At 40.5% G+C, this 11,209-nt stretch overlaps 1 long non-coding RNA gene across 2 annotated transcripts in view; it reads left to right on the top strand.

Moving 5' to 3' along the window:
• The window catches only part of LOC107196298, a 165,098-nt gene that overhangs the window by 116,944 nt on the left and 36,945 nt on the right, over positions 1–11,209 (top strand). The gene's annotated exons all lie outside the window — the stretch shown is intronic.

The following is an 11,209-nucleotide window of genomic DNA, read 5'->3' as shown; positions in this document are numbered from 1 at the left end:
GGCGCCCGCCGCGGCGGCAGCAGCAATCTCAGCCCCGCGGAGCCACTGCCCTTTTATGGAAATGAAGGACCCGACGTAGGGATTGAATCCAACATCCGGGCTCTCTGCGGCGGGACCTGAGGAGGGGGAGCGAGAGCAGCGAGGGGAGCGCGGGTGGGCGGCTGGGCGCTCCCTTCCGCGCTCATGTCTGTGGCTTCGCCGGGCCTGCGGCCGTGGGTGTCTGCGCTTCCATCTGGAGGAAGGGGCTTGACCGTGAGAAATGGCCACAGGAAATTCCCAGGACAAGGTCGTTTTCAGGAAACAAAGTCCCTCCGCCCCTCCCCACGCCTGGAGTGCGTCCAAAAGTCTGGGGGCGGTGAGAGGTACCGCACTCCGGGAGCTGGAGAGAGGGGTTGGGGACGTAGAAACTTTAAAAAGTAAATGCCCAAGCCGGCCCCATGAACATCCCACAAAAGAATGAGAAAACCCAGAGGGAGGTGAGCCGCAAAAATTGCTTTGCAAGCAATGTCCGGCACTACCAGCAACTCCTACTGGACTCCCCAGAGTTTGCACGCGCTCTTAACCCGTTCGGAAGCTCCAACCAGAGGCGAGTCAAATACGTCCCACGATGCTCTTGTTTAAGAGAAAAATCAGGGCAGCGATTTCTTATTTTTATTTTTTCTTACTCAGAAACTTTCTCCAGACTCTCTGGCTCTTTCTACGTATTTGTATTTTTATGTGCAACTTAGATCTAACAGTCTACTAAGGCTTTTAGATGGATGTACATCCTCTTACTCCACCCTCAGCCACACCTCGAAGGAATTTTAATAGCTCTGGACTGGTGCCATCAAGTACAGGGAAGAACTAAACCTTACCTGTTGAGACTGACTAGTGATGGAGAATGGTCCTCCAGCTTCTCACTCTACTTCCACTTCCTCTCTTTACTGTTGAATTTTGTGGAGCCGGCTCTGTTCAAAAGCAACGAGCCAGAGAAACTAACTGCCTTGCTGGCAAACGCATGGCTCAAAAAATTAAGGGCAGGAAGAGTCAGATAAGATATCTCAGGTCCCATAAAAGACCCTAGTTTTAAAAGTCTCAAAGTCTTGAGCTGTGTCAAGCACTCCCGAGAAGAACCCACCAGGTAAATAAACCTTCATCAACGCAATTGGGAAACGGAGGTTAGAGGCCTCAAGAAAGGGGTGGGACCCATAAAGGAGTGAAAGGAAAGCAGCGAAATTTAGTCAGATGCCAGAGGTTTGGCACAAAATATAAGGAAAACCACTACAGTATTTTCAGCTAGTCGTCATGGAGAAATTGATGCCCCCAAGTCTGTAGTCTCTCCACTCTTCAATTAGTTCTACCCATGGAATATTGCTTCACTTGGAAGCAATATGAACGTTCGGAGAGAAGAGAATGTTTATGTAAACTATGGTGTTAAAATATATAAGAAAATGTCTTTAATAAAATAGGGATTTGCTTATTACAGTACAAAACCATGCAGCTGTAAAATCACAAGCTTATCGTTAAATATTCTGGGAAAAAAAGTCTGGAAGGAAACATCAAAATGTTACGCTGTCAGGGTGTTGAGATCATGGGAGGTTTTTGTTTGTTTTCGTTTTTTTCTTTTGTCTTTTATTCTTTATTTTCTACAAACTCCAAAGCTAGGTATTCAGAATCTGCATTCAGGATCTCAATTTCTCTGTGCTTGCCATTACATTCACAGCGATAGACAAAACCGATATAGTGGCTACCAGACTCCTGGACAGGGTTTTCAGGTGGTTCCTTGTGTGTGTTTTTGAATATCCTCAAATAAACGAGTTCTTCGAGGTCAGGGACTTCCAATTCTTTGCATTGCCCACACATTTACAAATAGCTTGGCACAAAGAAAATGGAAAACATGCCGTTACCAAATCAATACAGATATCAAGGAAACAGTAGGTCTTTCCCATGGAGAAATCTCATTATTGCAGAAATTATGGTTTTAAAATTTTACGTGTTTATTTCCACACCTTATCTCAAAAAGATTTATGACACTGTATAAGGATGCATAAACTATGAGAGTAAATACATTATCAGTGGCATAAAACAAGGGGGAAAAAGGCTGGAGGTGGAGGGATAGAGTTTTAAAATGGATCCTGGAATGAGGCTAAGAATTGTACCTTGACGACCTTTGCAAGTGCTCCAATAAGCTCCAAATAACTATGGCTTCTCACAACATGCCTTTATAGAACCAAAAATATCCATGTCCTTTCTGAATATTCTCTTTCCTTCAGACAAGTTTGTTGAAGCCAATTGTCATGTCTCAGAAACCCTTTTAATACTGTTTTCACATTCTAGCCCTTTTCTTATTCTCCAGTGAGTTACTTTTTGAACCTCCCACCGCAATGCGTACTACACTGACTGCTGCCCACTTGTATGAATGTTCCCTACATTTAGTAATGGGGTTGGGGGGAATTTAACATCGTGAATAACAGCCCCATTTCTTAACATTTGAAATAGCATAATTATAGCTTTATAAGAGACTTTATTAGCTTTAGAAAACCAACAGTTTATGTTTGAGTGGTATAAAGCACAGGAAGGCAGTGACCCTCTCCTTTCTTAAGTACTATTGGAGGAAAAATTAGATTAGGATGGGTGCAGCTGGTCGTCAGGCTTTTCTTTCCTTTCTTTCTTTACTTTTTTTTTTTTTTTTGAGTATTTCATGCTGTTGCTTTGAAGATTATAGAGGAGTTAGACTCGAATCTCTGAAACTTTTTTTCCTAGTTTATCAAAATGAGAATTTCGAGTGCATTTCTTAAATATTTACTTCCACCTGAATTTTTTTCAGTATATTCAGATGTGGAATCTTATCTGAAATCTCCCACTAGCAGCTCTAAGACAGTGCAATACTTGTAGTACTTACATCATACTGAAAAGTAGCCGAGAACTCCAGTGTTTGGAAGAACAGCTCAAGCATTGAAAGCAGCAATATCCAAATAAGGTACCAAGCACTGGGCTTAGATTTAGACCAAATGATACCTCACAGATCTGCCATCAAATGCAGCGGTCGGCCTTCGTAATCCGCAGGTTGACTTCAGCTTTTTCTCTGAGCCTAAAGTGTGCCTTATATTTCTAAAAGGTCAATATAGACTATAACCACTAGGTTTGAAGAAAAGGTTGGGGGATATGAGAAAATAAGTGTATGTGAGTGTGATTGTGTAAGGGTGGTTAAAAATGCTCTTAAAAAAATATGAGTGCCTGCTTCGGCAGCACATCTAAAAAAAATGCCATGTGAGGCCAGCATGATGAAGTGTAATGAATTATTCCTGTTAAATATCAGCTGAGCAAAATCCCCTTTGTCTCAAGGATTGCCAAAATTGGAACATAATAAATCTACTAAGGAAATCAAGGGGCATAGGGTGTGAACTCAGAGTGGGAGGGAAGGTTGTAGAGGCCACTTTTTTTGATAGAAGTGGGCAGTCATTGTAGACAGCAAGAAAAGGACTGGTGTCTACAGCGATGCCACCCTGGACAAGCCCGATCCTGTCTCTTCTTAGAAAATAAGCGGGGTCGGGCCTGGTTAGTACTTGGACGGGAGACCACCTAGGAAGACCAGGTGCTATAGGTGTAAAAAAATAAAAAATAAGGGCTTGTAAGCTGACAAGGTCCTTGCAATCTGTGAGGTCAACCAAGGGGTGCCTGGCCTAAAAAAATAAAATAAGAAAAGGACTGGCAAACTGAGAAACAAAGAAACCTTGTTAAGAGAAGCCATTTCAACACAGACCTAAACAAAGTAAAGAAAGGCTCTGAAATATAATAACATCTCTACTTCAAGGAGAAAGAAATGCACTACTTGTGCTTAACTGCTCTAGACTATAGAAAGTTTTTTGTAGAAAATCATGCTGGGTGATACTTCAAAATATATTTTGCCTTTGATTTAAATTTGAGTATCGTTTCACCTTGTGAAATGTTCTGCTCCTGACAAAAATATGATGTGTTCACACACATACTCACACAAACAAGGTAGCTAATTGTGTGCTTAGCACAATGCAGGTAGGGCACTGACACAGACATGTAAATGTATAACATGTAACAAGCTCTTAAGGAACATCTATCTAAGCAGGAGCTTTTATTTTAAACATCAGAAAGGATACTCACATGCAAAAAGAGTGAAATTAGACTCCTACCTTAAACAAAAATTAACTCAAAATGGGTCATAGACCTAAATGTAAGAGCTAAACTATAAAATTTCTTACATAGGAGTAAACCTTTGTAATCTTGGATTAGGCAATGGGCTTCTTAGATAAGACATCAAAGCAAAAGTAACAAAAGAAAAACTAAATTGTATTTTATCAAAATTAAAAATGCCTATGTTTCAAAGGACAACATCAAAAATGTGAAAAACACCCACAGAATGGGAAAAAAATAATTGAAAATCACATATCTTTTAAGGAACATGTGTAGAATATATAAAGAGTTATTACAACTCAACAGTAAGAAGACACATAATCTAATTAAAAATGGGCAAATGATCTGAATAGACAGTTCCCCAAAGAAGACATACAAATGGCCAATAAGTCCATAATAAAATGTTCAACATCATTAGGCATCAGGGAAAAGCAAATCAAAACCATAATGAGGTAACACTTCACACCCACTAGAATGATATAATAAAAAAGATGACAAAGCAAATTTTGGCTAGGATGTGGAGAAATTGCAACATTCATACATTGCTGGTGGGAATGCAAAGTGGTCAGATATTTTGGAAAGCAATTTAGTAGTTCCCCAGAACATGAAACAGAGTTACCATATAACCCAGCAATTCTACTCCTAGGTACATATTCAAGAGAATTGAAAACATATGTCCATGCAAATTCTTGTATATGAATATTAATAATAGCCAAAAGATGGAAACAACCCAAATGTCTTTCAAGTGATGAAAGACATTTGGGTTGTTTCCATCTTTCAGTTGTTATTAATATTAGTATACAAGTGTTTCCAAAAAACAATTAAAAAATTAGAAGGGAGAAAAACTTTCTTAATCTAAAGACTAAATTGTGAAGTATGGATCCATTTTGAGGACTATGATAATCTAGCCTCTGAAAGGAGGTCATCTATGAAGTCATGGAACATTTTATGAAAAAGATAAAGTGCATCTGAAGGAGTAGACAGAGTTAGGCTTATGGATAAGAGTTGAGTGGGAAAGCATCAAGCTGAAGTGAGCATGGCCTACTTATCAGTCAGGGAGAAGGAAAAAATGTCAAGGAGAGGCTTTAGGGAAGAGTGAGCATAGAGTGAGGTGAGACTAGAGAGGACAGAGGTTTAGACTCTGAGATAGAAAACAGGAGCAATTAAAAAGTTGGTGCATGGTAGTAATATCATGAAAGCAATATTCAAATGATATTAATCCAATAAAAAAATGCATGATGGATTGGAAGGGCTATGGACTAGAATCTAGAAGGTTGTTTTGGACACTGTTCCTACTTAAGTGTAAGAAAAAGCCTTTGGCTTGTAAGGTAAGCAATAAAAGGGTAGGAGATAGAGGGAATTTCAAAAGAATTATTACCAGAAGCTTTTGAGCATTTTTGAGGTTGTAAGTGCTGTGCAGAGCACTTTAAATGTTCCTCACAACACCCCTGAGTTGTTATTATTATCTTTATTTAATGCGAGTTAACTGATGGCCAGATTGGTCACCTGGTTATACAACTTGTCCTAAATCACACAGCTGGTATGCAGAAGAACTAGGATTAAAACCTAGGTCTGAAAAAAGAAGGTCATAAATGCTTCGAAGTTTTAACATTTGGGTGACCAAGAAGAGCAGTGGCATTACTGAACTGGGAAATGGAAATTGAGAGGAGCTGATTTCAGGGAGCAAGGGAAAGATGAGGTGTTTTAAAAAAGAAATATTGAGCTTGGGGTGAAAGCCATATGTCCCAGTGGAAACATTTAGAGGGCAGTTAGATAAAAAACCTGGCAATCTTGTGAGAGGATCGAATCACACAGAGAAATCATTAGCATAGAGGCAAACCTTAATTGATGATTCAACCTCCCAAATGAGACTGACCCTTGGGTAACTGCTCCCCAAAGTCAAAAGTAGGAAGAAGAGTCATCATCTCAGGCAACAAAGAAGAAAGAATAAGAGGTGGGAAAAAAATCAGGTTAGTCCAGAGTCAAGCAAGCCAAGGAAGAAAGGGAGGAAGAAAAAAAGGAAAGAAGGGAGGGAGAAAGGGAGAGGGGAAGGAAGGAATCATTTCAAGAAGGAAAGGGTGGTCAGCAGTATCAAATGATGCAGAGAAGTCCAGGAGAATAAATAATGACTGAAGCACACAAGGACTGATGAAAATCATTATTCACCTTACAGAGGACAATTTTATAGCTGAAGACAGGTTTCAGAGAGTTAAAGAAGAAAGAGGGAAGTTTATCAGGGAAAGGAAAGCAAGAAATTGCATGGTAATTGAAGGTGTCGCAGGAGCAAAGATGCTTTTTCAAAACAAAGGAGACCTGAGCATGCATAAAGACTATGGAAACTGTAAGGCAGAAGAAAATAGGAGCAGTTCTTGCCAAGACACAAGAAATACACACCAGTTTGCAAAGGATAGGATTGGATTATTGGAAGTCTCTAACCATTTTATGAAAATAGAAAGGCACAGCAAGATATAGCAAATGGGTATATAACATATTTAAGTAAGTACTGTTAATATTGGCCAGTGAGAGGGTGGGGTTTATGCTGCTCAGAAGGATAGCCTCCCAGGAGGTCAGATTGGGGCCGGGATGTGAAAAAGGAAGGATGTGATTAAGAGATTATTTCAGTACATCTAGGGCAGGAATTCAAAGTCCCACAAAGGGAAATCAGTGATGACAGCACAGATGCCAACTTGCCTGGCCCAGAGATGCTACTGGGAGTCAGCTGATCTGGAGAAAGTACAGCCACCCCTTATAAATCACCGGAAGGCCGCAGGCCAAGAGGCCAATCCACACAGCTGCCTTCATACAGTCTCTATAACACAGCAGTACCTCCAACTGGAAGTGTTTCCCTGTTAATGAACACAATAGCCACCTCCCTGATTTTCAGTGTAATTTATTATCTAGCTGGTTCCTTCCAGTTTTTGGTAGCAGGTAAATTGCTGACTCCCAATCCCCATTCTGAGAAATGATCCCTACTCTTCGTGCTTTGTGTCTCAATGTCTTCTTTAAATGCATAAACCCTCTATTCTTCCCAAACCAGGAATTGCAGTTCCACTAAAAGAGCCAAACCAGAAAGTCACTTACAATTCCAATTGCCATAGGGCCAACTCAGTTCAACTTGCAAGGACAAAAGTGCTTTTCATCTACTCACTCCTAAGAAGGTGCTCAGGTGACAGAGAATTGACCACAGCTGAATATCACCATCTGGTGCCTGGGAGGTGTCACTGCAAATCTTTTTCTCTCTGGAACTAAATTCAGTAAATAATTCACTAAGAACTTCGTAAGGAAATGGAAAAAGTGTACTTGCACCAATTTAAAGATAAATTCTTCATTTTGGGATCCTATTCATGCACTATTTTAAAGATAAATTCTTCATTTTGGCACTACCTTTCAGTTTCTCTTACTGCACAGACTTTAGGACTTCACTCTTGGTGGTATTCATTCAGTTCCTACATCTACAATTTTTTCTGCTTCATCCAATTCTCTCCTTGCTTCCAGATCACCTTCATCACCATATAAAGAGACGCTCATTTAAAGTCTCTCATTTAAAGAAAGAAAAAGGTCTCCCTTGATTACATATATCCCTCCATTACCCATTTACTGCTATGGTCCCCTCGAACACAAAACCACTCAAATGAAATACTTGTATGCAACATCTCTACTTCCTCAAATCTAAATTACTTTTTAACTCAACCCCAAGTTGGTCTCTGTTTCTACCACTCCACCAAAGCTGTTCTTACATCACTAATGACATCTGTGCTACAAAACATATGGTGCCTTTTCCAGCCTCTCCTTAAGCTTTCAGTAGCATTAGATGCCGTCTGCACTCTTTCTAAATGCTTGCTCCCCTTGGAGTATAGAAATTGCTATCTGCTTGTTTTTCTTCCACCTCTTTGTCTTCTTTCTTCAGTCTCCCTGGCTGGCTCCTTCTCCTCTAGCCGATCTCTAAATGCAACATGGTAGGTATGGGACCCTGTCTGAGGCCTCTTTTCCTCTCTTTATGCATTCTCTCTCTAGCAGATCTTCTCCTACCTCAAGACTTAAAATACTGTGTGCTGATGATTCCGAAATGTCTAGCCCAGATTCATGTGTAATAAGCATTTTGAATTAACAGGTGTGATGTGAGACCGACCTTCCCTCAATCACTGTTCCTTTTCCACCTCAGTAAATGACACCACCATTCATTCATTTGCTGAGCCTAAAATCTAGGTCTCAGCCTTGATTTCCCAACATATCTTTACCACCCCTTCTCCGATGACTAATTTAACAGTGTCTGCCTCTAAAATAGATCCAGGTTGATTCACTTCTCTACGCCTCCAACTGTCACCATCCTGGTCCTAGCCACTGTCTTCTCATGTGGATTATTTATTCAATAACCTCCTAAGTAGTCTCTGTTCTTTCCCTCTGCAGTCCATTTCCTATACAGTAGCTAGAGTGATCCTTTAATTATGCAAATCACAACATTTACTCTTCTCTTAGAAACATCAACAGCTCTCCATTATGCTTAGAATAAAATCCAAACTCCTTACCATGGCTCAAAACGCCTCACAGGATCTGGGCCACCCTATCCCCATGGCCTCCTACTTACTGTCTTCAGTCATTCAGACCTCCTCACTTTTCTGTCTCAGCACTTGGCCATTAGCCTGCTCCCCACCTTTTCCCTGCCTCTTCCCATGACTATCTTTCTCAGCTCCAGCGTCATCTCCTCAGAAAAGCTTTTCCTGGCCACGCAGTTTTATAATAGCTTTCCCCTCTAGCCCCCAGTTACTTTCTATTTTCTCATCTGCTTTTTTTTTCTTTCATAAACCTTAACCAAAACTTTGAAATCATCTTTATTTCTTTGCTTATTTTTCTCTATCTCACCTAGCCTTCCCCTCTGCCATTAGAATGTAAGCTCCTTGAAAAGAGGGAACTTCCAATTGCATCTTGGTGCACAGTCCATGGACACCATTCATGTTGTAGTTCGTGTGAATGGAGGTCCCTGTGGCAACCTGCTCTCATCTGCCTTGTTCATAGCCATAATCCCTAGCACCTAGCACAGTGCCTGGCGCACGGCAAGCGCTTAATAAATAGTTGTGGAATAAATGGGAGAATGAAACGTAGCTATCCAGACCATGCCCCCAAGGCCCTGACTGACCTGATTCTGCACACTTTGCCAGTCTCATCTTGTTCAATTCTCTCTCTCTGTTTTGGCACTACCTTTCAGTTTCTCTTACTGCACAGACTCCCTCCAGCCTCAGGGTCTTTGTAGGTGGTTTCCTCTACCTAGACAGTTCTCCTCTAACTCTTTGTCTACGTAATGACCATTATCTTTTAAATATTAGCATGTGGCAGATACTGTTGATGCCCTGCCCCATATCTAATCTAGAGCTGTGGTTCTCCAAGTGTTGTCCCTGAACCGGCAGCATCAACATCACCTGGAAATTCGTCAGAAGCACATTCTTCATCTCCATTCCAGATCTACTGAATTAGAAACTCTGGGGTGGGGATCCTGCAATCTGTGTTTTATCAAGTTCTCTAGGTGATTCTGGTAATTTGAGAACCACTGACTTATTGTGTCCAAGCTTTCTATGTACCTCTGGCTGAAGGAGAAGTTGCAAGAGCTGAGACTTTAACACCCCTGGAGTGACCCTGAACAAATGAGGGATGGGAGTTGGTGCATAAATATCCCAACCTCATATCCCTTAGTGAGACATTCTAGGGGTGTTCCACAAAGTCTCTCAGAGAGTCCCCAGCAGGACTGAGCCCCACTTACAACAGTGGTCACTTGCTTATTAATGGTTTTCCTTCCTTTCCGTCTCACTGCCCTACTATTCACACAGCTGCCTGGAATCAATTCTGAAGTAAGTCACCTGTGCCCAAATTCTTGTCTTAGCGTTTCGTCTTCAGGTCAGACCGAGATACACAATGCAAATAACCTATGTAAAGGAAGCTTTTCCCCTCACCCTCCAACTAGATCACTTTACTCTGTTACATGCTCTTTTTTCATCCTCTTCTTTTGCATCACAGCACTTTTCACAGTTTATAATTAGATATGTGTGTAATTCTTTGGTTAATATATGCCATCCCCACCTTGAAGGAACTGCATCTATTCTGCCTTCGTTTTATCTTCAACACTTACCTGTGCCTGGTACAAAAATAGACACTCAATACATGTTCATTGAATGAATGAAAACGAATAGATGGTACCCTTTCATTCATAACTCGAAGGACTATCTGAGAAATTCTCAGGTTTTTGTCTTTTACATTTCAACATATTTTTCTCTTGTATTCCTCCTACTCTTCTCTTTCCTTTTGTAAAATTCAGTCTTTTCATTGCTTCTTCAGGACAATGGAATACTCCATGTAATAGTCCTACTCTTTCTTAATTTTTGTCTGAGTTTATCTTTTAAAGTATTTCCTTTTCAACCAAAACATTTGTCTTTCCATTCTAATTATAGACAAGATGCCTTTTGTAATAGGACTTTTTATTTTCAAACCACAAAATTCCTTGACATCCATCCTCAAAGCCTATAAAGGCTTTTCATTGCAGATTTCCATTAGCCTTCTTACTTCTAAAGGAGGCAAACGTATGAATACATATTAAATAATTTGCATCTGAGATTTATTAAGCCTTCATCAAATATTTTTTGAGATAATGGGGAAGAGGATATTTCTCCCATCTCCCAACAACTGTAAATTTTTGCCCATCTCTGTTGCCTGCATGGCCCAAGAGAGATGTTGTTAATTTTGTTGTTCAGAGCTATTAGTTGGGACAGTTTTGTTAATAGCAAGGTACTATATGTTAAAACTTGCACTTATATACAGCATTTTTTTTTTTTTTGGCAGTAGGTTTACCACAATTGGGACAGGCTCAACACCTTTCTCTCTTTCATTCCATGTGGCTTCCACAAACTTGGGCCCCTTTTGTTTGGTGGGAAAAAAATGAGACATCACCTAGACCTTAAGCAGAAGACACATTCTCCAGTCCAGCCAGAGACCTCCTCCCTCTTTGTGAAAGTATGAAGTGCTTACTCAGCTCTGACTGAAGTAGAACTTTGCTTTGCATTTGGCTCCTTCTTTTCAT

Source organism: Pteropus alecto, unplaced genomic scaffold (assembly GCF_000325575.1).
Source record: "Pteropus alecto unplaced genomic scaffold, ASM32557v1 scaffold86, whole genome shotgun sequence".
Classification (NCBI taxonomy): domain Eukaryota; kingdom Metazoa; phylum Chordata; class Mammalia; order Chiroptera; family Pteropodidae; genus Pteropus; species Pteropus alecto.
Note: the sequence above shows the minus strand (reverse complement) of the source record. Positions and strands in the feature narration are given on the sequence as shown.